General features: G+C 51.4%; 1 protein-coding gene across 5 annotated transcripts in view; it reads left to right on the forward strand.

Moving 5' to 3' along the window:
- The window catches only part of Kdm3 (Lysine demethylase 3), a 187974-nt gene that overhangs the window by 81352 nt on the left and 81086 nt on the right, over nucleotides 1-25536 (forward strand). The window lies entirely within an intron of this gene.

Here is a 25536-nt window from a genome sequence, read left to right on the forward strand (position 1 = left end):
GGCAAAGTATCTGTTAGAATATAATGTTTATTTATTTAAGAAAATAAAAGTTACACAGTCGATCGTCAGTATAATAATAATAAGAACTGTGTAAAACTTAAACTAAAAGTAATAGAAAGAATAGTCTTTAGCGCGATGCAAGTTAATCGTTCGGAGGGTTTCCTCGGACTGAGAAGCGCAGGGGTCGAGAAGACCGTTTTCCCCTCTTTTGGGTCTCCTGTAGCGAAAGAAAGGTGAACTCACAAGTCACCGGGTCCCCAAAGTCCCTGACACTCCAACTCCAGGAACAGTCCATCGTTGTACACATTCCAACAGTATCTAAATTCTTTGGTGGCCACTATAGTGGCCCTCTAAAGGTTAAAGCTCCTCATGGACGGGAGAAGGTCTAACCGAGCCGGGCAGCGTGCCGTTGCTCTCTTCCTCTGGGATCTGTGGAGCTTGAGCTGGATGGTTCGCAGCCCACTCGCGGAATCACGATCGATCGGATCGTGGGCGGTCTGGATCGGCGCGAGGGGGAACACGCTGTGGTCAGATTCGCCGAAAATGGGTCTGGCTGCCTGGAGCAACCGCGAAAAGACCGGTTGTACGCGCGGCTGGAACACGAGGAGGACGATGCTTGCGAGGAGCCGGCGCGGGGCTGGGTCGTGTACCTGCTAGCGGAAAAAACAAGCAGAACAAATGCATCCGTGATGTCGAGTCACGAAGCCCCGGGGGAAAAAATTGACTGGGTTCTTCGTGTACCGTACCCTACCCCCACCCCGGCCATTACGAGTCGTTAACGCCGACGATGGAGATGCTGTTGAGTTCCCCGCGCTCTTTTTCCTCCTGTTGCCGTTGTTGTTGATGATGCCGAGGCGAGAGTACCGACCGTTTCACGAAAACGAGGTTAATTCCGCGGGTTGCGTAATGCGTGCAAGTAATCACCGGTATAAGTTCTCGCTGTCTCTTATTCCTTTTCGTTCTGTTTTCCCTCGTACGCGATTCTGCCGCTGATCGAGGCTCCTGGAGAGTCCCAGTCAGTGAAATTAGCCGAGTTTCAGGCGTGCTCGCGCCACGCATCTTTACTAACTTCTCTGCAACGTATTTCAAAGGAGCCTATGCACTTTGGGATATCATCTTGGTATCGCAATCATACGATTGTAGACGCACGCACGCTCCGCCTACGCTAATCCCCAAAAATTATGACCACAGACGCGCATTTCCATACCGCTATTACAGATAAACGCAATCTCCAGAGACGCCTTCGCGAGTACAGCATACGAGCAGTAATTTAGTATTTGCAGGACCGATTTTGCACGGCAGTGATATTCAACCAGCGCTCGCACGATTTTCCTTCGCCCTCTCGGTCACGTCCCATAAAACACTCGCAGGCTAGGGTAAGCAGGCCAGTAGATTGACGAATGGTTGGTTAATCGTTAATATTGAAAGAACTAGAGTTTTAATCTATATTATTGTTTTTTTATTTTGTAGAAAAAGCGTTTGTTGTTTTATAAATTATTAATATATTTATTGAAATTTTTTTATATGAGAAAAAGTATTTATATGTACGGTCTTACTCCAGTATGCGCACTTAGATAACCTGTTGCACAGTTTTCGGACAATGAAAACTGCGCACGTTTTTAATTTTGATAAAATAAACTAAATTTTAACAAAAAATACCTTAATCTAGGCCACTACTATAGCTAATAAGCCTTTTATACGTCTAGCCAGACACCGCTAAATCTACTGGGCTGCTCACCCTATTTCGCGCAAAAGGACAATCGCGACTGAAATTTAATTAAAGCGGGTAATCCATATCGGCCGGGGTAAAAAGTGAACGGCACAAGGGGCCGCCCTTTTCGCCCAGCTGTAATGAAAATCTGTTAGGTTCGCGCTGCACGGCGCCGCGCGCAATCTTTCGCCTCTTCTTACACGTTACAAGCCGCAATCTCGGGGCAGGATCTTTTGAGATGATAGGGCTGACCCAAAGAGGCCTGGGGTCCAGAAAGTGCAATATCTCGTTTAATGGAAGATCCCTCGTGCTATCAGCCTCTGAGCGTAAAGTTTAATCCGTAAGAAGCGCGATAACGGATACCCCTTATCCGACCACCCGTGCCGCGTAAACGAGCGTATCTCGTTCCAGCCTGACTCGTAAAGCTTACGGTATCGGCTCGTTGGTATACGAACCGTCCGCAGCCGCGTCGGATATCGCGAAACTGGCATGCGGTTCAATTAGGAATGGCAATTACGCGGGGGCCCTCGGTCAAGCAGCCCCGCGGGGCCTGCGATTTGGTCAGTGGAACGTTTCGTAGCAATTCTACCAAAATTCCTACTGTTTCCCGCTCGAAACAATCACGGCCGTATTTTTACCGTTGATTTTCGACTTGTTGCTGCGTCGCCAACCGATACGAGCAAGTTTTAATCGCGATCGCGGGAGGAAAAATGGAGGAAATGCCGTACGCGATCGATCGTGCACATAAACGTGTGCGTTCGCTTTTCCTGTGCAGTCAACCTTGCGCAGAAGCGAACGTGGCACGCTGAATGTCGACAGTCTGACCGCTTTCAGTTCACAGTGCAAATCACCGCGGGCGTTTCAGTCTATGTAGCACTTTCTTTCCGCAGCATCGTTTCGAATAGCCCGCCAGCTGTGGACGCGCCATCTGCCGGGACCGTTGACCCCTACGGTCGCGCGAATTTTGCCTAGTGAGTCTCTCGCCCGTCGCCCCGTCGCACGGTTTCAGATCGTCACGGTGATCTCTCGTTTTTATCGCGGTAAAACCAAGGCCAGAGGTTGAATTGTGCGTGCTACGTTGCGCGCGACTATCGGTGGCAGCGAACTTTTCAGCTTTCCCGTGTATTTTTAATAACATAAAGACGGATAAACGACCAACAAACTGCTACTCTACATCGAGCCATTTCGCTTCGTTCCGTTACAATGAAATGCTTTGTCGATTGTTCGAGTACCACGGTATTCTGGCCGGCACAACAGAGAGACGGATGCAGGGGATCGGGACAATGAGAGACAGGCGCAGAGCATAAACGGAACGATGAAATATCGCGTCAGGAACGGTTGCGAGACTCGATGAAATATGTGAAATTGAAATGTAGTCCGTAGCATCGCTAGCCGGTAGGAACGTGTTCGTTCGTTCGGAGTCGGTCGGTGACCGTCGCTGGCCTTCGCGAGTCCTCGGAACTCTTCGGGCGGGCTCGCCACGCGCGAACGTTGCGTCTCTAGTTTCTCGGAAAGTGGAATCGCGTGGTGCGTGCGTGCGGCAGTCCCGTCCGGTTTTAACGTAATTTCGTCGCGTTTAAAGTGGCTTCGCGAGTGAAAACTTTTCGATCGTCGTTGGTGATCGGTGAATCCTAACCGTGCATCGTGCTACAATCGGTGTGCTCGGGCAAATGTCGCGGGAATCAGCCTGGAACACGCGCCAATGTAGCCGGGACGATTGCTGTGCTAAATGGAGGCGACCGTACTTTCTGACGTGACGATTACTGCGACTGAAAGGGATTACCTTCGGCTGAAAACCTAGCCCGGATTCGTAGGTAATGTGCTGCACAAACTCTTAATGCCATTCGATCCGATTAAAGTCTACGCGAAGCCCTCGAAGGGACGGCAGCCGTGGAGCAGGTGACAAGCTGCTGTCGTTTCGGCAGTTCCCGCGAAAAATCCGTCCGCCATGATTGTTTTCGCGTAATGTTTTACCGCGTGTACGCGTAGTAGAATAACGCGAATAATCGTGGCTCGCATTTCACCGCGAACAATACCGGATTCAGAATTTATCACGCGATCGACTCTCGATCGTTAACCGAATTAATCCGCCGAGGTTCGATCTCGAGTTAATAAGTGTACGTGCTCGGTAAAGCACGAAATGAAAATACCCCTGCAGGGCCTGTGCGTGTGAAATCAACCCACACTTCGCCCTGCCCCATCCCCTGTCCGTCCCCTACCCACCTGCAAAGAAACGGGAAAAGCAGCAGGTGGTGTTTGGAATTTAAACACGTCCAGGATGCCTGTCCTTTTAAGTGGCGCTGCTGAAATTCCAATGGCGTAGAAGGGATTTTTAATACAAGATTTCGCTTCTCAGCTGAAATATTCGAGAACGAATTTAGCCGGAGTTCGGCTCGCAGGGAGATTCGCTCTGTTCCCTAAATAACGCGGGAAAATTTCATCCCGGCTACAATCTATATGAAAATGTGTCCGAATAACGGGCAATTTTGCCGGACGCTATTAAATGTTGGAGATCGGATCGCGGGGCCATCAAATGTATTCAAATTCTCCGGGAATAGACGAAACCAATTCTTCCGGCGGCTTTGTTATTCATAAACGGACGCGTTCTTTTATAAAGTCGTTAATGCGAGCCATCCAGATGGGAGCGCGTGTGGGCAGGGAAAAGCAAGCAGCAGGTGTAGCTTGAAATTTAAATACACGCCGGAGCGGCGTTAGGCGCCCTTTAAACCGGCCTCTCCCCGGCTGGGACCCCGAGCGAAACGGGATTAACATGTAAATCACTCGATCCCGCGATCATATCGGTTTTCCATTCCCAACCGTTGCGATGCCAGTCGATGGAGAGGTAGGTGAAACTGGGCTCTGGTCGTTTCGGCCACGTACGGACATCTCGATCGTTGTTCTGGACCAAAGCGGAGATACCCATCGAGTCAATTAAGCGTGTAAGTCGAGCTGGCTGGGGACAGGTTCGCCCGAGTCGTAGAACCAATTACCCCAGCGTCCCGTCGCGTCGTTCATCAGCGACCGTTTTCTTATGAAGACATTAACTCTCTCTCTCTCTCTCTCTCTGTCTGGAAGCGAGTTCGGTTAGGCGTTCGTGGCGCGCTTAGCTTTTTTTCCTCTCGGACCGGGAACTCGAAATCCTGCACGTCCTCGCATCACGCATCCACGGGCGAGTGCATAGGGGAGGGTGTAGAGGGGGAGAGGACCCCCAGGGAACCCAGAAGCGGTCGTCCTTCGACGAAATAATTGCGGAACACGAGCCAGCTCTCGCGCGCTCTCCCGCCATTTAATGGCGGTATTCGCAGCGCGTACACCGTGCAGTCGTTATCCTCGATTTATGGCCGGGCTTGGCCTGAATCCTTATGCGGCGTTCGGTTAGGTACAGGCTCGCTGGAAAGGATAGTGGACGGGTTTAAAGGAAGAAGAGCCGCGAGTCCGGCACGGCCGTTACTCTCTATTTAGAGTGGCGCCTCTTCCAACATCAATTTCACCACTGTCGTTTCTTCTCCAGTAGTAACTAGCCGATGCAAAGATCGGAACGGGCTAAAATTCCAGCTCGGCCACCCCTATCCCATTCGCCATTCTCGGAAAAGATTATCAGTGAAAGGATACAAATACTTTTAATGCGAATTCATTAAAATTCGTTAGGCGATGATGTAAAATTTATTTATAGAATAAGCCTTGGTTATATTAAGCTCTTTTTCCCTTTTCTTCGGGGGGATGCAAGGGTGCGCCACCGATGTTTGGTGGATCAGGGTTAAATGTGATAGGTGCAACCAGAGTGGGAAATCCATTGGTATCGGGCGACTAGTGTTTATACCAGGACTCTTGGCGAGGACAAATTGTTGTTCGATGGACGTAAGTCGGAGGTAATGGGATCGAGGCTCTTTGGAAGCGATGCTTTCGCCAAGTACGCGCTTAATCGCGTACTCGAGCGAGGCGGAAAGTTCAGAGGCCAAGTGCCATTTAAAAGTAGAGGTTTGCGCGTTGAAAAGTTTGGAAAGCTCCCAAGTTAGACCACTTCGTGTTTTTTAGACGCGGCGGATTATTTTTAGGGAACGGGCGAGCAAGGTGGATATTTCTTTTACTTTCCTCTACGCCGCCAGTCGTATTTCCTTTCACTGCGGAATGTGAGCGTTCCGCGTAAAAACAGCTGCCAAAGTTACAGCGTTATCCAGCCGTATCCTCGGCAAATTTATTTGTTTATTTCGTCCGTGCGGCAATCCCGTAGCCTCCGAGTACCGAGCGGCGCGACGTTCCGCGATTTATTCCCTAGAAACTGGGTCTCGAATCGTCGCGGCAATAACTTATAGCAGAAGTTGCGAAACCGAGGGACATCTTCGGTTTCCACGGAGCGTGTCGCCTCGCTGATAAGTGGTCGTTTCACCGCCGAGAGGTCTGGACTTCGAACGCGCTGCTCGGCTCGAGGTGGTTTTCGAAAGTGCTTTTTATCGAACTTGAAACGATTTGGCGCGCCTCGGCACGAGGAAGCCGAGCCTTGAACTCGAAAGGCTCGTTTCAAGGACACGGGACTTGCATATCAGCCGGATGCAACGCAACAGACACCGTGTTGTTCTTGCTCGTACGTGCCCTCTTTGCGCAAGGCTCTCCGCTGGGAACAAACATCGTAAAACGTTTATACTTTCCTTTCGGATTCAAGGCTTGCGCAACGCAGTCGCGCAGCTGCATGAATATGTAATGCACGCGTGCAGTTCGTTATTGGCGCTCGAAGCCCGCCTCGTAGCATCGAAATCTTCTCGCTTCATCGAACGACGGACGATCTCTGGCGCGCCTAGTGGCGTGGGTTCGTCTGCCGATCGTCCGGGAGAGAAAGCACGCTCCCGTAAGCCGACGAGAATCGATGCTAAACCCTGGCGAATTAGTTTGCTCCGCGGGTAGACGCGCGTAGAGAGAAAGATGGCTTTAGGGTTTTCCACGCTGGCCTGCACGCGGAGAGCCGCCCCGCGAGCTCACTCTCTCCAACAGAGAGCTGCTCGGGGGCGGCCGGGCTGGGTTTCACGGTCGATCCTCGGGAAAGCCGGGCGGATGGGAGAAATAACAATGGCGCGGCCAGGTAAATCCGCGGTAAACGTTTACCTTTGCTAATTAAACGAAACTCCGGCTGGCTCGTTGCCGCGTGCTCCCTTTCGAAGCGGGGCAGAGAGTAACGGAGACGATCCGCCGCGCCGGCGAAAGATTAGCCGAGGCAGATTTTCCAAGGCGTTAGAACCCGCGCTCCGACAGTGAGTCACACTTAGCTTATCGTGCAGAAAGTAAACCAGCGTGCTGCACACTTTCTGATAGCCGTGTACACGTACAGTTGCACGCGCCGGCTTTTAATTAAATTCCAACACGAGAATACCTGTGCGCGGCTAGGCTGAGCGGCGAGACACGCGATGCGTTGCGCGCTCCGCATCAGCCACCGTCGGATGCATAATGTATGCGAGTAATGTATATCGCGACACGAAAGTCGAACGGGGTTCCTCGCCCGATAACAATTGGAACGTATTCCCGCGGTGTCGACGCCGGTCCTTGCGCACGGTGCACCGATTCTGGTCACGATTCCGGTACGGCACGGTGGACGACAGCCAGCGGCGGGCCTCGCACGCGTGTCCAGGAGATGATGCGCGTACACAGGACCCGCGGCCGCACGCAACCGGGTGTTTTCATGCGCGGCCAGGGCGCATCGTAACGCTCGTGTAGCGCCGTGATTAGACACGCCACGGACTCGGTGGAACCGGTTCGCCTTCGTCTCTGTTTCTCTCCCTTTCTCCTCGTTGGGACCGTCTCGATTATGGGTCGACCGAGTTGTAGAAGAGAAGATGGCGAGGGACACCGGAGGGACTCGGGAAACAGACTCGCGTTTCTGTTTCGTTGCCTTTTCTTTTCCTTTCTTTTCGTCCCTCTCGCGTTCGTCTCGCAGTGGCGACTTTCACCTTGCGTAACCAAATGCCTCGGGACTTTCTTCTTCCTCTCGGACGCGCCTCCTGGAAACCCGACGCCCGACCTCCCTTTTTTTTTCCCCCGAGCGTCTCGTTATTTCAGGATTGCCGAGCTCGGAAGCCGATAGCTTATCAAACGTAACGGCGCTATTAATGGACTGCGCAATATCCCGTGTTTGGAATTGCTCGGAACTCGTTGGTTCTTTTTTTTCTTCGCCTCGCGCAGCAATCGGCCCGATTACGAGGCCCTGCGGCGTAGATAAAGAAAAATACCGTCTTACGTAATAATTGTACACGCTCGTGTTTAACCGACCGACGTGCTCGATAGGAGAGTTCCCAGAAAGTTTACCGGTAGATAGGAGCGGGCGTACAACTGTGTAAATACGCGCGAAACACAAAGAGGGGTCGGGTGAGAGGGGAGTGATATAAAATAATTCGCCCCGCTATCGAATAGAAATATTGACTCGAGTCGATAAGATAATACAGCTGCTCGATAGTCTCGTTCCACGTTCATTAACACGCTCCCCGCGGCGGTGATTTTACGCGGATCGCGAGACGGTTGCGCGTAACCTTTCGGCGCGAGTCGCATGCCCTCCTCTCGACCAGGCCCGTGCAAAAAGCTCGACTAATTTGACGAGGGCGAAGAGGCTCGCCCCGTGGGATCGTTGATAACGAGGAACCGGTCGAAACGTCCTCATTAGCGTAATTAAGTCAACGATCGTGTAACAAGCTCCTCTCTGTTTCTCTGTGCGCCGGCGAAAGGTCGACGACGCATAATGGGTACAAATACACGTTGCGCCAGAGTTTTTATCGCGTTGAAGGTTAATTCACCGGTTCCTCGAACGCGTGGCAAAAACTCGCGGCAATTACAATTGGCAGTTTAACGAGTGGCGCGCATGAAACGCGATTCAGGGAGAAAGAAGCCGGGAGGCCGCGGTTCTCGGCGATCATTACCGAGGGATTAGAGCCGGAAATAATCCCCGTAGCCGCCGGGCGAGGCTCGCCGGAGCCTAAAAGAGCGGGGTTGCGTGGCACGGAATTTGCGGTTGCGGAAAAGAGTCTCGTGACCGTGGCCGAAGGAAGCGCCGAGAGCGGGAGGACGCGTACATGCGCGTAATTCGCTGGATCCGCGAGCGCTCGATCCCGACAATCTCCTCTATCCTCCCATTGTGGCAGATTCGTGCGCCAGCCGGGAAGGTGGAGGTAGGTAGGTGCGCGCGGAGTTACCGCTGGATCGGGTTGAAGCTGGGAGAGCGGGTTCAGCTTGTGACTGGCTCGTGAATAATGCATGCCAGCCGCGAGCCCACGCCGCAGCACGCTATATACGAAGATGCCAGACACGCTACTCGGAACCGGGCTTGTATCTATATGGGCACATAGACCCACGCCGGAGACCGGCGGAGAGGAGCCCCGTGTAGTCAGGGATACGTACACGCGCGCACACGTACGCTCGTTACACGCTCAACCGGCTCACCGCTCGACTATTTGTGCGCCGTCGTTGTTGGTCGTCGTCGGCCTCCTCCTCGTCCTCCTCCTGCTCGGCTATAGGGAGTAGAAGGGATTCCACCGGTGATGTCCCTCCGCAGAGACACGTGCACGGAGGAGCCATTTGTGCTCACCCTCCGCGTGCCCGTTGTTTCAACTTTCCACGTGACCGCGCTGGAAAAGCCCAGGAACGCGTGCCAGTTCTGCGACAGGACACGGATCCTGCTCCTCCCATTGTTCAGCCCACCCCTCCAGCCCCCGCGATTCATCGCGGAGAAATTTGCCGATAAAACTCGCAGAAATGGCAAGTCCGGACGCGCGGAAGTCGAGGCGAGCCACGCGAAAGATAGCATTGCGAAGTTCGCAGCGCTCCGAAGGACCGGAAAGTTTGAAGTTCACAGATAAAGCGGAGAGCGGTGACACAGTAGTCGCGTCGCGGTCGCGGCCAGATTACCGGAAGAGAAGCGGTGTCTTTCGTTGGGCGAAACACCAGCGGACTACTCCCGAGAAGTTGCGCGCCAGTTTCGCGTCGGGCAGACACAATTCCGCGCGACCGGTCGCGTTCCGCCGAAACTTTCCCGCAACTTTTCCAATTGGTCACGTTCCCACCGCGAATTCCCGCGACTCCGGCAATCCCGCGTATATCAATCTCCGCCGACTCGTTGAAATTCAGATCTCCGGCAATTCAGTTGCCGTGTACGCGTTCGGTCCGCTGTCGCGCAAACTTCTTTCTGCTCGCCTTCCACTCTCATGGAAATTGTTTCGTCGGGGTGGGGGCAGAAGACGACCGACGATTGTCCTTGGCAGTTGCCGCCGCGAGAAACGAAAGAGGAATAAAAGCGGGGTGGCGTTTTTTGTGCCGATAGTTGAAATCCTCGGCTTTCCTCGCGGAAAGGCTTTCTGGGGCATGATAATCGCCGGGCCGGGGGCAGAACCGAGGGGTTCCCAGGGCAATTTCTGACACAGCGGCGAGCACCGCGGGGGCGGAGGAGAGAGATGACTAAATAAAATCAATTAAAAAGTTTCGCCACGCCGGGAGTCGAGGAGTTTTCATCAAGTTTTCCGCCGTGCACGCTTCCCCGGCCGCACACCGTCACAGTAGCTGGCGGAACTTTTGCTATAAACTGGCGATACACCAACACCGACGACCAATTCGTGGTAGTTTCCCTAACTTTCCGACTTTCGTGTCAAACTTGTTAATGGCTTTCTGTGGCGGTTCTGTTACCATCGCTCCCACTCTCTCTCTCTCTCTCTCTGCCTCTCCCTCGGCTTCTCACCATTTCCATTCCCCTCGGCCTTCCACCAATTCATCTGTCGATCGGTCGATGTTACTTATCGAACTACGCCCAGCCAACTTATCCCTTTAATAAATTTCCCTCGCTCCTCGACAAATCTGCTTCTTACCCTCTCCCTCTGTTCGTCTGGGATGCTTCTCGTTGCTAAGCTGGCGAAATCTCCACGTTCTACGCATCGCGCGGATCGCTGACAAATATTTTCTTTTTGTTGCAGGTAAGGAAAGAGACTCTCTTTTTGAAGTTTCCCCGCGGATACTGGCAAACGCTGCGTTTCGGTGAGTTCTCCCTGTGGGCTTTACCTAGCTTCGGTTTAACAGAAACACCTTGAATTTCTGTGAAGTGCAAGTCTATCCGATTACGCTCGCAAAGTCCGTGTAAACCGAAACCGTATAGATGCTGTCGTTCTACATCGTCGTCCCTCTCTTGTTCACGCTCTCTTTCTCTCCTTCTGTTTTACTCGTGGAGAAAAAAATCGCTTCGCTAAGGCTAGCCGAAGCGTCCAGGAAGCAACGAGCGCGATAACAGTTTCGGTTATCACGGCGGAACGCGATAGCGCGCCACGTTTCTCGATACCGTCCTCTCTTCGTAAGCGTAAGATTAAACGGGGAACGCGATTTCTTGCGCTCTCCTCGCGGACCTCTGTCACGTGTTTCCTAGGAAATCCTGCTTATCGGACTCCCCAGCGCAACGCGACAGTTTTATAATTCCTTCCCGCGCACCTCCTGTCCCCCCCGGGGAGATTCCTTTCTATTCGAGTTTCTCGATTGAAAGAGTTAGTTACGCGCGCCTCGGAGCAGAGTAAAAGTTTGCCGCAGCGTTTTACTTTCGAATTGGGCGTCGCGTCGGAAAAGCATCCATCTGGCATCAGCGCCGGGAGGAATCTTAATTCAGAGTATCGCGGCGACCCGATCCACGCGCGATCGCATCGTAATTAAAAGCAGAACCTGTCTCGGACTTTGGCTCGCAATCTTAATTACCATCTCAGGGCAATCCTTTAAGTCGGCGCGGCGCCGCGACTCCGCTCTCATAATAATTCTTCGCTTTCGTTTTACGAGCTTCCGATAAGAAGTTTGCGTCAGGCAGCAGTGGTTAAAAGTTTACCAGTTTAAACCGGGTCATGTCGGTCGGGGCCTGTGCAACACGTCCGCTGCAACTTGTGCCAGCTGTAATTCCGCGGATTAATCAATTCCAGATAAAAGGAGAGCCGGCTCGTGTCTGAACGGACGGGACGGACGTATTCGGAGTCTCGGGGCGCTTAATCTCGAACAGATCCTCCGGTGTGGAGAATTTAAATAACAGGATTATCCGCGCGATAAATCTGTCCGAGTTATTTGCATCTTAACGCGCCGCTTATCTCTGCCGCGATCGCGACCGGGATATTTTAATTATCTCCCGGGAGAACGGGTTACACGTTACACGTGCTCCAGCCCGAGCTTCTTCCTTCTTTCTTGCCCGAGTTCCAGATTCCGAGCGGCTCCGCCGAAAGCTGAGTCAATATTGACTTACGCCAAATTCCGTGTATGTAACGACACTTAACCCAGATTCCCTAGCCCTACGACACAGAGAATACTTGGCCAAGCCGATAGCTAGCTCGTGTACGCCGCTGAATCGCTGGAATTCTTGTTCGGTTCGAACCATTAAGGCCCACTTTGAATCGGCGAGCAGCGTAAATAAACGCGCGGAGGGATTTCGCGCGAATCCGTCGAAACGTGGCTCCTGAAACCGACCATCGGCTTTATTTATCCATCGCCCAGCCTTTAAGTGTGTTCAACTAAAAATAGAAGGATTAATAGAGCTTCTGCGAGCGATCGTTTCGATCTTGCCACCGTTGCGCTGAAAGTAGGAAATGTAATAAAATATATCTGTATTTCGGTGGCCGAGATATTTTTGTTCCGAATGCAATTATATTTTATTATGATCCACATGTTGTAAATGTACAGATAAATCGGAAATATCACGCGGCTACCATTCTTATGAAATAGATGGAATTTTATCTACAAATCGTAACGTTGTAGCCAATGATTTTTTTCATATTTTCAATTAATAAGAACTGTACATATAATCATTACATATGTATAAAATATGTTTCAAAGTTTGCGAGAAAATTTATTTCGCTCAAAAATGTCTATATCTTCAAATATTTAAGAGGGGTCTAGAAATGTGACACAATCTTCCTACTGCATAGTGATTGACCACGGAAGCAAATAACTAATTTAAGGTTCTGGTAGTAGTTTTACAGTGATTGACGTGCAATTTGTTATTAGTTAGTGTTATTAGTGAGTATAATATTACGAAGTAATCCCACTGCTGTAGTAACAATGGATAAATTGGTACATCTAGCAGCGATAAGATATTGGAACCATTTAAGAAGACTATCTATTCCATATTTTTATTGGATTATTAATTATAAGTAAATATTATAACTGTTTAAAATTTCAGAAAATACAATCATTATAATTTCGGGATCATGCAGTTGTATAAAGTAAATTGTTTTATTCTTTCGAAATACTTTGAATGTGATAGCAACAGATTTTACTCTCGGATCTTAGCGATAAACACTTCCTTTCTATGAATTATGTAACACACGTCCTTAAACTGTCAATCACTGTACATGTCACCCTAATTGAAAAACGGAAAGTTGAATGTCTGAAACGAGCGCGGACACTCGTCGAACGGTAATGGTCCCCCAGAGTCCCAGACCAGCTGATGAGCTGATACGTAAATTATCGCGGCGAGGCCGCGCTGAAACGACGGGAATTTTACGACGACGGTTTTATGCGACCGTCATTCATAGGGTGACGCTCGTCGGAAGAGGAAAAAGCCCGAGAAATATCCGCGGAGAGAAATGTTCCAGTAATAGCGGCATTCCCAAGATTGCTTTGGCATCGCACAATGCTGCTGCGCGAGGTGGGGAGAGGTCGAAAGGAAAACGGGAGAAGGAGAAAGTGGACAATGACGAATAAGTAGTTGTGCGACGCGGACGAACAAACCAGCTGGCCTGGCTCCTCGCGTTTACGCGATAGTGATAAATTATTTATCTCGCGACGTCTGGCCAACGGCCAAGATTTTCCGTCGGCTCGGTCTTCCACCGACTCCTCGTCTATTTATACGTACATACGTACGTACGAGTATTCGCCTGTCCTGCTGCTGTACATACGCCCCTCCACCTATTTTTCCTCCTCTCTACTTTTTCCCGAGCTCCCACTGGTTTTTCTCTCGTCGCAGAGCTGTAACCTAAATTCGCCAACCTCCTCGCGGCTACAAACAACGCGAACTCTCAAACAAATGGATTAGATAAGGCTTCGCGCGACCCTGCACGCCTCGGTCTTTCCGAAACTAAATAGATCAGTCTCGGAGATACTTCCTCCTCTCGTAAAAGAGGGTCGGTGTTTCTAATTAGAGGGGGGGATTGTTTTAAACAGAAGGGAGACATTCGAAGGCAATAAGGCCCTCGGGCACCGGCAAGATTGTTTCCCTGGTAACGATTACGCTTAACTAGCGCGCAATTTACTAATTCCGCGAAGGGCGATGGTCGGAGCTGCGTCGTTCCACTGTCCTCCCATTATCCTAGCTGTCGATAGCGAAAATTTAAGGAATCTGGAACTTGGACAGCTCTCGGGGAAAACGGTGAGGTTGAAATAATTCGACGAGGGGGGTACACGCGAGGAATTCCAGGGAGATAGTTCCGGGCAGTGGTAAAAGGGCGTTGTTGAAACAATTCTCCCTGGATGCTAGCGGAAACTCGGCGAACGAACTCCGAGTAGAGTTGCGTGTCTCTGCGAAAGGTGCGCGCGAGAGGAGAAACGAAATCGCTATCTCGATTCAAGCATCGCGTCTGAATGATCCGCGCGCGATATCTGCGTGCATATCGACGTGTTTTCCGCCGGCAAGGGGGTCGAAGGGCCAGGAGGGACTCCTGTTCGCTCCCTCCGATGCGATGGCTCTGCCCACGGACGTTACACCGCAATTACTCGACGGCGTATTGATCCGACGCGACGGCTCGCAGTCCCACGATTCGCAGAATCCCTCGTTCCGAGCAACCCTCTCGTTCTGCCTCCGCTCGCACAGGCCACCCTTTCGTTCCGAGTCAGGGAGAAAAAGGGCCACGGAGCAGGGAGTCGCTGACTGGCGCAACCGTCGCGTCGCTCTCGAGGACATTCCGCTCCTTTTCGGGCTGCGTCGAGTGGCGAGAACTATACCTAGCTGGTCCTTCCTGTTGCTACAAGGTCGAGGAAACTACCTAGGATTAGAAACGTTTAGAAGACACGGTGGCTTTCCCTCTTTTGCTTATGGAAATTGGAACACGACCCGGGTGCAAGCACTTTCGAAGCATTTCCAAATTTCAAACGGGAGCAATTCCTTAGCGGTACAGGTACCTGTTGCGACGCGCGGTTTACGCGAATGCGCCGTTTACTTCGCCAAACAACGAAAACGAAACGAAAATCCGGAATCGTCGCACGGTCTCTGGCTAAAGGAGTGAAACAAAGCAGGGGAGAAGGGCGAAGAGGGAGCGCGAGTGTGTGTCGTAATCTGCAATCTGCAGTATGCAATCTGCAATGTGCAATCTGCGCGCGGCCCTGAAGCGCGGGAATGGCGAGACTGTAGCGGTGTGTGGGCATTACGGGACCACGGCAATTATCCGGGACTTTCCTTTTGCACCTTGCCCCTTTCTCGTCCCACACGTCTCGCTTCTCTGCTGCTTCTTGTCTGGGTGTGCAGCAGCGTGGCGAGGCAAATGGTTTGGATTCGACTCGACCGGAGTCTCAGGTCGAGAACGAAACGAGCCACGGACGGCTGGCTTTTCAGCCGCGCTCGTGCGTGTACACAGCCACGAGACGATGGAAAGAGAGGCGGTTGGAGCCGAAGCTGGAGCTGGATATCTGGAGGAGGAGGTAACGGAGGAGGTTACAACCGGGGTTTAATGAAACCAGTCGAGGTCCGTGGAACCGGTTCAGCTGGTTCTCTCCGTTTGCCACGTCGAGTCCTCTCGCCCTCTCGTCCTCTCGTCCCTCTGCGATCGTTCCCGTCCGAGGGATCCCTGAGAGCTGGCGGAACAGAGATATCGACCGACCCATCATCTTCTCTTGCTCTTTCTCGCTCTTCTTCAGCCGATTCCCCTTCTCTCTGTCGGGCTGCATATCTCACGATCAGACACAGATCGCCGCCAGTGACTCCTGCACTCGTCTGCCTGGCCGTGTAACCTTGCCTCTCCGCTGTGTCCACGCTCCACATGCCTAGGTCTATGTCTGCGTGAAATCCCCTTAACCGAGAGTACACCCACGACCACTGGGTCGAGAATTATGGCGCGGGGGGGGATCGTCGTATCCGCCCCTGTTTGATAGTCTCGTCGCGATATAAACTCGCCGGGGCACCTACCTAACTCTACCTCGCTCGCTCACCGTTTCCCGCTTCTCTACTCGCTATTAGTCTCTCTTTATTCCCCGACGGAGACGCGAGCGAGGTAGGTGTTCCCTGCGAACCAGCTCTTCGTCGCTGTGGATCCGGCCAGGCTCCTGACCCACTACTCCTCGACCCTACTAGGTCAGGCTCCGGGCGAATCCAAGCAGAAATTTGCACGGTATTATTTTGCGAAATAACTGGAAACGAGGTAGCCACGAAGTGCCCCGTAACTGTCGCCGTTAACAAGGAAAATCCGGCAGCTCGCCTGGTCGCAGATGCGGCTTTTATTCGGTGTTTGCCGTACAAAATGCTATCCATGTACCGAGATTAATTTCCACGGTAATTAGTCCTTTCTGCACTCCCAGGTTCCCCGGTTAATCGGGAATCTCTAGACTTCCTAATTATCAATTCTATCCTTTAATTAACAACGTCGTTAACGGGGACGCAGTGTCCACGAAATATGTATACAGATAGATATTTGCGAACGTGGCGAGGGTGGCGTTGTGTTTCGCGTTATAAAGGCATTGGAAAGCGGTCGGCGTACGAGCGTGCATACAATGTTATCGGTGGAAACTTTCATCTCGCTGTTTGCTCTAATTGCTGGCTCAGCCAGAAAGATTGGCGAACGTTATTTTGCCCGTTAATGAGTAAACGCGTGCGCACGGCCGCCGCGTAATGACTGTTTTTAATAGGAACAACTTTCTGCCTTGCGAATGAAGCGCACCTCGCGGCACTCCGTTGCCAACCTAACGCAATTATTTCTCCGTGTACACACATCGTCTGCCACCTGTTCCATTCGAATCCGTGTTGACGTTCAGCAGCCGAATCAACTAGCCCGTCTACCTGGGGCTATAGGCAGAGTCCTGCGAGCATTCCTCGAATTGCTCCGCAACGCCCACGCGATCCTTCCGCGATGCCAGCGCGAATCCTTTCCCGCTTCTTGGAGCCAGCGTTCTCTGTATAATACCGGTGCCCTTTTCGTTCCTCTCGATCGTCTCTTGCGACACATCCCATCTCCTCCGATCTCGATGCACGCCAGGCTGCAGTTCAGCCGTGGATAGCGAGCGCGTATCATTCGTGGAACGTAGAGCGAGCGTGGGCAGAGTGGACAAAGAATTTTGAAATATCGCGATGTCAGATCGATCCACCGATAACGCGGCGGACGTTATAAAAGTAAGCGGAGGGAATGCGGTCAAGCAATCGACCCTGGACAGGATTTTTAGATTAGAGACACCGTTGCAGCATGCACCAGTCGTTCGTTCCATCGATGTGGGTGTGTATCCGATAAACGTGCATTTTATTCGGGCGGCGACCGACGCGATAAGTCCCCTATCGCGGCGTTGTATCGCTGGTTATGTCAATACGGGCGTTGCGCAAAAAAAAATGGAGCGGATCGACGGGATTGAAGCGCTCGTTAAACTTGAACGCACTCGAAATGGGTCAGGCCTCGAAGGAGGGACAGCAGTTCAGTCACGTTCGTTGCCAATCACGGCTGCGAACGTGTTGCCCCGTTCGCTGCGCATCGAATTAATCTTGCCAAGAAATGGAAGACGAACACGGTGAACACGTACATAGCAGGGGAACCGTGGTGGGGGATGAGAGAAGGAACCGCTGGTTAAAAGGTCCAAGTCGCGCTGCTATCGAAATAGCGTCTATAAAATACAGGGAACGGAAGTATCGAGAAACGAATCCCGGGGCGTCTATCGACCAGAGGAGTGGGTGGGTCGAAGCGGTAGTAAAAAACGTATTACCGCTGTTGGATGCCCGTCTCCACGCAGCCCAGGGCCGCTGCCAAAAGCTACACTCTGCCCGGACCGTTCGCTTGCGTCCGATACCGAGAAAAGCCTTTGAACCTAACGACTGGTCGCTTCTGCTCTCCTCTGCTCTCTCGGCCGAGAGAGTCACGTCGGCGCAGTTCCAGAAAAAACAAGGGAGACTTTCCGGCGTCGAGACGCGACATTAAAGTGGCCCATGACTCTGCTCCCTCTCTCTGTCTCTCCCTCTCGTTCTTGTCCCTGGTTTGGAGAGCAGCGCATCAGAAACCGTCTCGTCCAGGAATAACGACCGCCGCGTACATACGCGCCGACCCCCGAAGCCATTGGCTCGCGTTAAACTCACGGAGTGGCCTCAGGGGAGGTCAATTGGCCGTGACGTCACTGGCGCAACACAATAAAATATAATGGCCGAGAGAGCCTAAGCAAAACATGCTACCGGTTCGTGACCTGAACAAGACGCCGTTTAGACCCTGCTCCCCGCTCATCACTCAGCCTGCTTCTCTCCTTCCGTTCCTTCACTCTGCAGCGTCTCCTCCCTTCTATTCGAGGGAAGCTGACTAGCCATCTCCTTACTCGCAGAGGAAAAGCCTAATTTACTTGCAGATCGTCCCCCTTTTTCTTAGCAGAAATTCTCCAAAGCGCACAGCCAGCATCCCCGGATTCGATTTGCCCGATAGCAATCATCCTGATAACGGAATAGCTTGCTCGTCGACTCCCCTCTCTCTCCGACTGGTGACCGTCAGCGATCGATGATTCTCGAAACATGGACCGATAGAACCCGTCCAGAATCTCCTGCTGGCTCTCCAAAGGCAGTCCCAGGCCCGCAAGAACCCGATACATCGAATCCTCTTAAAGCTCCCGCTGCCCCGCGACTGTTCGTTCGTATTTGCGCGACGAGTATGTCGCAGCAGAGGGGTGATCGTGTATCATGAGCGTTTCTCGCATACTTGCCGTTCATTCGCGCTCGTTAATGACTCCTTCGACGTGGAGACAGCTGTATTTGTCCTGCGAGCAGTCTGGCGAGATGAATGGGTTCCTGGAATCGCTGATCCGAGCGCCCACACAGGATCGCTGTTCGATGACTGTGGTTCGTGGAACGCTTGTATATCACGCTCCGCTCCTCTTATTTTCTTCTACGGACGAGAGGCGGGGCGCTCGAGTAGACGAGCATCTGCTCCTGTCCTTCTCGCGATAGAAGCTAGCGATCCGAATCTCTGGAGATATCACTGGTTGATAAGGAGGCACCGGGGCGTGATTATCGATCGACAGAGGGCTATTAGTGGCACCGTGTCGCTCGCCTATTATGGTGCACCGGGTAACGGGTTGCTCGACGGCGCGGCGCGGCGGCAGGAAACGATAAAGTCGAGGACACCCTGTAGATCGATTCGACCGAGCCCCGGAGAGAGCTATTCGCCAGGGGTTAGGTCAGCCTGTACAGGTACGTAGCCTGGGTCTGGGGCGCCCTGGCCACGCAATTTCCGCGTTTACGGCGCCCCATAAAGCCGAGGCAGGGCTACTAATGACCGGCGGCGAAGCAGCTTCGAATCGAACGTCTCGCCGTCGATAACGACAGCGATGCTGCTTGCTCCATTCTCGTCCGCCTGAATGAATTGAAATTTCACGACTGAAATCGCGAATCGGATGTACCATCCGCCCAGTCTTTCCTCCCTGTTTGCCTAGCAGCAATTTACCCGCACGTGTAACCGACCCTTATCCTTTCAAATTGCACGCTGCACGGTTCAAACGAGCGGATATTTATTGCTCTGTTACGAGCAACGGTTAACAGGAAAGCCACCTGGCTCCCCTTCGACCGGTAATTATCATTCGAGATATATTATCGTGTCGGTGCTCGATAAAAAGGAGTCTCGGCAACGGTAATTTATTAATGGAATATTACTCTGCCCGCTGGTCGGCGGGAGCCTCTATCACGCGCGAATAGTATCCCAATGACGCGTGCTTCACGGTTAAACACGCATTTGTCAGCGTGGCGCAGATCGAATCGGCCGGATAACACTTTGCCCCGTGATTCGCGAGAGGGGGCAGTTTTCATTCGCGACGCGTACGAAACGCGTTCCGCTTGGTGATTTCGGCGCGAAGATTCCGGCGGCGACGTAGCGCGACCGCAGGTAAATTCATTTGTACTGTTTACGCTTTCAAGGCCGACGGCTCGTGACGCTAGCTAGTCCGCCTATAAATAAAGGCGGAATTAAGCCAGGCCTTTTAGCGCCTCCCATCATTTTCCCACCGGTGCACAGTGGTACATAACGACATTTTTTGTTCAAATCACCCTACAGGTCGTAATTTTTCAGAAAATTTGACGATTTTTGCTTTAAATTCTTCGCAATTGAATTCTCTATCGATCTGTCCGGCCGAAATTTTGAATTTCGTTGCTGATTTTTTTATATTTAACGAATTATACGGCACTTTTCGAAGATCAGTAGCTGTTGGCTTTTTTGGCCGCCTGTTCCGAATTTAAAGTCAGATTTTCGACATTGAAGGTGGTGAATCCAATATGCCGAATCTAGTTGACTTTTCTGAGTCAGTATTGATAAGTAGGATTTTTAATGTTTGATATTTTTGAACACGTACATAAACAAAAAATCAGAGATTTGCTTCCAGAAGCACAAATCCTGCTGCTCAAACAAGATTACACATTCTAAAGGCAACTGGGATAAAACGTTAAGTGAATCAGGCCTTCTAAAAATATCAAACATTAAAAATCTTGCTCATCAATATCGAATCCGAAAAGTCAACTATAAGAACGCGTATGAACACAGACGAATATGCTTAAATATGCAAAATCACGTACACATTTATGAGATGCGTAAAAATTTGTCAAAATACGAATGTCCGTCCACCATTTTAAATTTTACAATTTGATCTACGGTATTAGATTTGTGGTACAAATTCAAAATTTGATCTTTGCAATAGTTACTTCATATTCGTAATCAGCGTCCCCAAAAATCTAGCCGCACTATGTTTCTTCCGAATAAGCCCATTTTCCAAAATTTTGCTTCAACATATTAGATTCCTCACCTTCAATTTCGAAAATCTGACTTTAAATTCGGATCAGGCTACCAAAAAGCTCACAGATTCTGATCTTCGAAAAGTGCTGTATAATTCGCTAGATATAAAAAAATCAGCAACGAAATTCAAAATTTCAGTCGGACAGATCGATAGAGAATATAATTGCGAAGAATTTAAAAAAAAAATCGTCATGTTTTCTGAAAAATTACGACCTGCAGGGTGATCCGAACAAAAAGTGTGATTATGTACCACTGTGCGGCGGCGGTCGGAATCGGAATGCAGTAAAGCCGAAATACCACGTTCCCGTCGCTGGTTCGCTGTCCCGAGGTGCGCGGGCCTCGTGAAAATCTGGCAATAACCCGGTGACAAAGCCGTCGAATCGCGTGGAGCCGGCACTCCCCTCTGCAGAACCCATGTCCAGGGCCGTGCTCGTGACATTTTGTGTACCTGGCAAACACACGCACGAGCCTCTGTCCGGCTTTCCGCGCGCGTGGGCGTATAGGTACATTGCTGCATAGGTGCACCCCGTGGCCCGTGTAGGAGGTGGGGCATTCAGGCTTTATCGGTCGTAAACACGCGAGTAATTATCGTGGACGGCCATCTTGGCCCACGGCCACGTCACATCCGGTCACTGACCATTCAATCGTCCTGATCCGAGGCGCTACGGCCAATAAATAATTCAGAAACAATGGGGGACGGTGACGCCACCTGCCCGCTAGCCGAAAATCCGCGCGGTGCCGTTAACCCCGTTAACGGCGACTTTTCAACGGATTAAACAGCGGCCGGCGCGCGATGACATAATTGAACGTCCCTGGTTTTCCTCTTTTTACCAGGCCGATGCGTCCTGGTCGTTACTCCGCTTTTTCCTCCGTGGAGGCTCGCGATGCTCGGCGTAGCGTGACACGTGGCCGCGTATTTTCGTCGTGCCGGGTCGTCTCGGCTTTTTTGCCTCCACCCGGGGGGAAACAAAAGCGACCACGCGAAACCGTGTTGTCGCGAGGGAGTGGAAAAAGGGAGGAGGAGAAAAAATGAGACGCGCTCTCTCCCCTGACGGAGTGGCTGGAATTCGTCACGTGTTGCCCATACGAGCGAGCTTTTCATTTTTTTTTTTTCTCCTTTTCTTTGGAGGCAGACCTCTTGTCGCTCTCGTATCTTCTCAGCGACGCGTCTCGTCCATGGGGCGTCCCGTCGTTCGGGTGAACGAGAAAAATGTGTCGCCCAGCGAGACACCGGAAGCCGTCGAGCCCAGCGATCGGTAGCGGTGGATCCCTCCAGCCTCTCCTCGAGTCTGACCGAGCGCGGCGGCAGTCATTCGAGTAGCAGGCGAAAGAAATCGAACTCGCACCGCTCGGATTGACCCAGTTCGTTTCTGCAGTCGATCGCCGATCTCTTTATAAAACGCGTTCCACTTTAACTCGAGCGTCGCCGGCCGAGGCGGTGCGGCGCATCCACGAGGTCGATCCGATCCTCGTCACGCTTTATTTTTACCCTCGTTACTGTTCCTCTCTGACGAACGTTCAATTTCTGCTGACCCCTTCCGCGCGCTGTACGTACCCGATTAAGTAGGGTAAGTCGGGGAGAGATGGCCCACTTTTTTTAAACCAATCAGTACACCGTAAATTTAGTGGTTTTGTAGAGGGCAAAGATATATTTGCAAAAGGAAATACATTTAGATAAATAATATAAAATTGAATTAAAGAAATAATCATGCATTTAAAAAAAATAAAATAAAATCGCAGTCTATGCGAAAGGCCATCTCACCTGGACTATCCGAGTGAGATGACCCATATGAAAGATACATGTTACGAGGTTAATAAGACGAAAAATTATTTCTTTTTCTTGCACAGAACTTTTCCACACTCATTGCATAAGTTCAAACATTTTGAGTATCCCTCGTGAAACCATTTTTCACAGCTCATACAGCGAAGAAAGTCATCGGTTTTCGATGTACAGCTGTACTGCTCCCCACAACCCACCCATTTTGCCACTTTGGATTGCTCCTACGGCTTTCAACAATGAAATTCGTTGGTCCATAACTTTCTACGCTGATTATATCTTCGTTTATGTCGCGTTGGCATGTTCTGCAAAAACATTTACTAGCTATTATACATGATTTTATGATGGGCCAACTATCCCAGAAAAAATCGGGCCAACTAACCCGAGAGTCAAGGAGCGCTGACTCGCTTGTTTTTTCAATAATGCTACGACAATATCTCATCACAAGAACGCAAATATAACTATAAACATTATATTAACGCACTGCATTCAGAAACAGTCCTTACTTTTTCGTAAAATGTCAGTAAATTACAATTTAAAGAACACGTAGAAATCTTTCGAGAATAGTCCGTTTTTACATTACAAATAACTTACCTGATTTCACAGTCGAAAGCAAACAGAAAACCCGATTAAAGCGGCGTGCGAGCGACGCGCAATATACCACTAAACACAACTGAAAATCGCAACGTTCTAGAACATAAACGTGATCGAGCCCTCTCACCGGGAATTACCCTATTTAGGAGCCAGGGGGAAAGTAACCCCCGAAGAATCTCTCTATCGAGTAGACGTTAATTGCTGTAATCTGGGAACAGCAAAGGGTACTGGGCTCGACTTGACATGATTTCGATGGGCTCGCGTATAAATAAATGATCGTAAGGTTCGGCTTGTAAGAGGCCCGCGGAAACTCGTCGAGGCCTGGACGAAGGGAAAGGTGGCGGAGAGGGGGGGAGCAATGGTGGAATGGAGGAATGAAAGAACGGACAGGTGGAGGAGGCAGAGAGACAGGATAGGAGAGGCGGAGAGGCAGAGGGGAGAGGGATTTATTACTCAGGATTTACTGTTATTACCCAGAGGGGGAGAAGCACTCGAGCGAGCAACGGCGTTGCATACGTGGGGTGCGTTTATCCGATGCGCGGAACTCGTCCGCCCGCCCGTTTCCCCATTTCCTCGCTCGCCTCTCTATATACCCAGAATATAGGCACATAGACGCATGTAACGCGCGCGCTGATGCCTCCCTTCACAAGCAAACTCCACGCTCCGGCGCAGCGCGGCACGGCACAGCGTTTCCTAGCGACTGCGGTTTGTTCTCCTCTCCTGCCCTGGTCCGCATGCATTACGCCCCGCGTAATTGAACGGCGTCAACGTGCTTTGCTTTACATTTTAATTCGCTTCCCCATTATTCCCGGGGACGCGGCGCGGGCAAAAGTGCCGACCGCGCGCGAAACAAAGTGCAGACGATTATTGTTTGTGGCTTCAGGTGAAAAATAGAGGTCCTCGGATACCGCTCCGGGCCAGAATAGCGATACACTTCGAGGAGGACGATGTTATACTCTTCCATTCGGTTCGGAGCGCTTCGACTCGATAACTCCATTTCCAATATTCCAGCGCAAACAGATTTCGGCGTATTACAGCTACGTAATCTTTCCGGGGTAGATAAGATTATTTCTGGGGGCGTCCACGTGTTCGAGGCATTGAAACCCGAGGGATTCCAGGCTCTGGAAAAAATACGCTGCGGCGCACAAATGTCCACGCCGCCGAAAGTTTTATTTGCGTTTCGAGTTTACTCGGCGTGTTTCTCGGGTCGGCGTGGATTTTCGTTTCACGCCGGAGTTTTTGCAATTCAAAGTGGAGCCCGCCACGCGACGGTCGCGAGTGGAATTTACCGTCAACGTTTAACGGACAATTCGGGCCAGGAAAACTCGTATTCGCGAGTGTTCGATACTGCGCGGTCCGCGGCAGCTGTTAAACCGCGAAGCAACTCGATAGAAGGCAGAACCTGCGCTTCCTGACGCGCGGACAGTATCGTATCGCGGCTCGGTTTGCTAATTCCCTAGGAATTCTTCAGCGCTCTTTGTGAAATCTCGGGACTGTCACCTGTTTTCCGTAAGCCTGTTTACTCGTTCCGCGCAGAACGGTAGAGACCTTCGAGCAGTTGCCCTTTCAGAAGGGTGCAGCTCGGAAAAGCAACAGTATAGATCCACCTCCTTTGTTAGGGCGAACAAAGCAGCCTTTGCCCCGATGGATATCGACTTGCCCTGACCCAGGTCTCGCAGGGATCGAATTAGACACGGCAGGCTGAGTCTGGCGGGCATTTAAACGCTTTGTCAGAATCTAAACGTCATGCAAGTGGAGCTCGCGGTGGGTACTCCTACCTGGTTGCCCTTTTTAGTTTCGGCAAATTTTACTCGAGGCAGAGCGAGCTACACGCTCTGACGCAGAGGCCCGGAGATCGTCCGAGTGCGAAACGATTGTAGGCTCGATTCGAAGGCAACGAGACGAAAGGACAGGGATGGCAGAGAGAGAGGGGAGAGGTGGAAAAATGCTCGAGAGCCACTCGTCTTGCACGGTTATTTTAGACCCGCTCTATTTCTGCCGGGGCACCCTGCAACGGCCGAGGATCTCCCGCGCGTCGTTTGTTGATAAACTTATTTCCAACGCCGGGACGTTGGGAGATTTTCGTGCGAAAGCGGGGGAAAATGGCGATCACGGAGCGGGATGAAAGACGGCGAGAAAACGACACCGGGGACTGGGTATAAAAATAAAAGCGTTGGCCGTCCGCCAGGGACCTCCTTCCCGGTCTTCTTATTCTTCTTCCGAGACTGACAGGCCCCATGCCAAGCCGCCCAACGACCGCCTAATTTACCCGAAAACCGAGCATCTCTCGCGCGACGCTTTGACAAAGCGCACGAGGCCATGAACGGGCGATTTACTCGAATCGGCTGCGCCGAACCCCTCCGGTTAAAGATAGGCCGCGGTCGGAATATTTGTCGAATCGTGGATGAATCACGCTGCCAAGGAGTCCGCGGCAATTTCCATGCTCGCATGGAAATTAAGGCCAGCTGGAGTTCCCATGTTGCGAAAGCGACGCACAGTTTGTCGCCCGCATAGTTTCACGGGTATCCGTG

This window comes from Andrena cerasifolii, chromosome 13 (genome assembly GCF_050908995.1).
Source record: "Andrena cerasifolii isolate SP2316 chromosome 13, iyAndCera1_principal, whole genome shotgun sequence".
NCBI classification, from domain to species: Eukaryota; Metazoa; Arthropoda; class Insecta; order Hymenoptera; family Andrenidae; genus Andrena; species Andrena cerasifolii.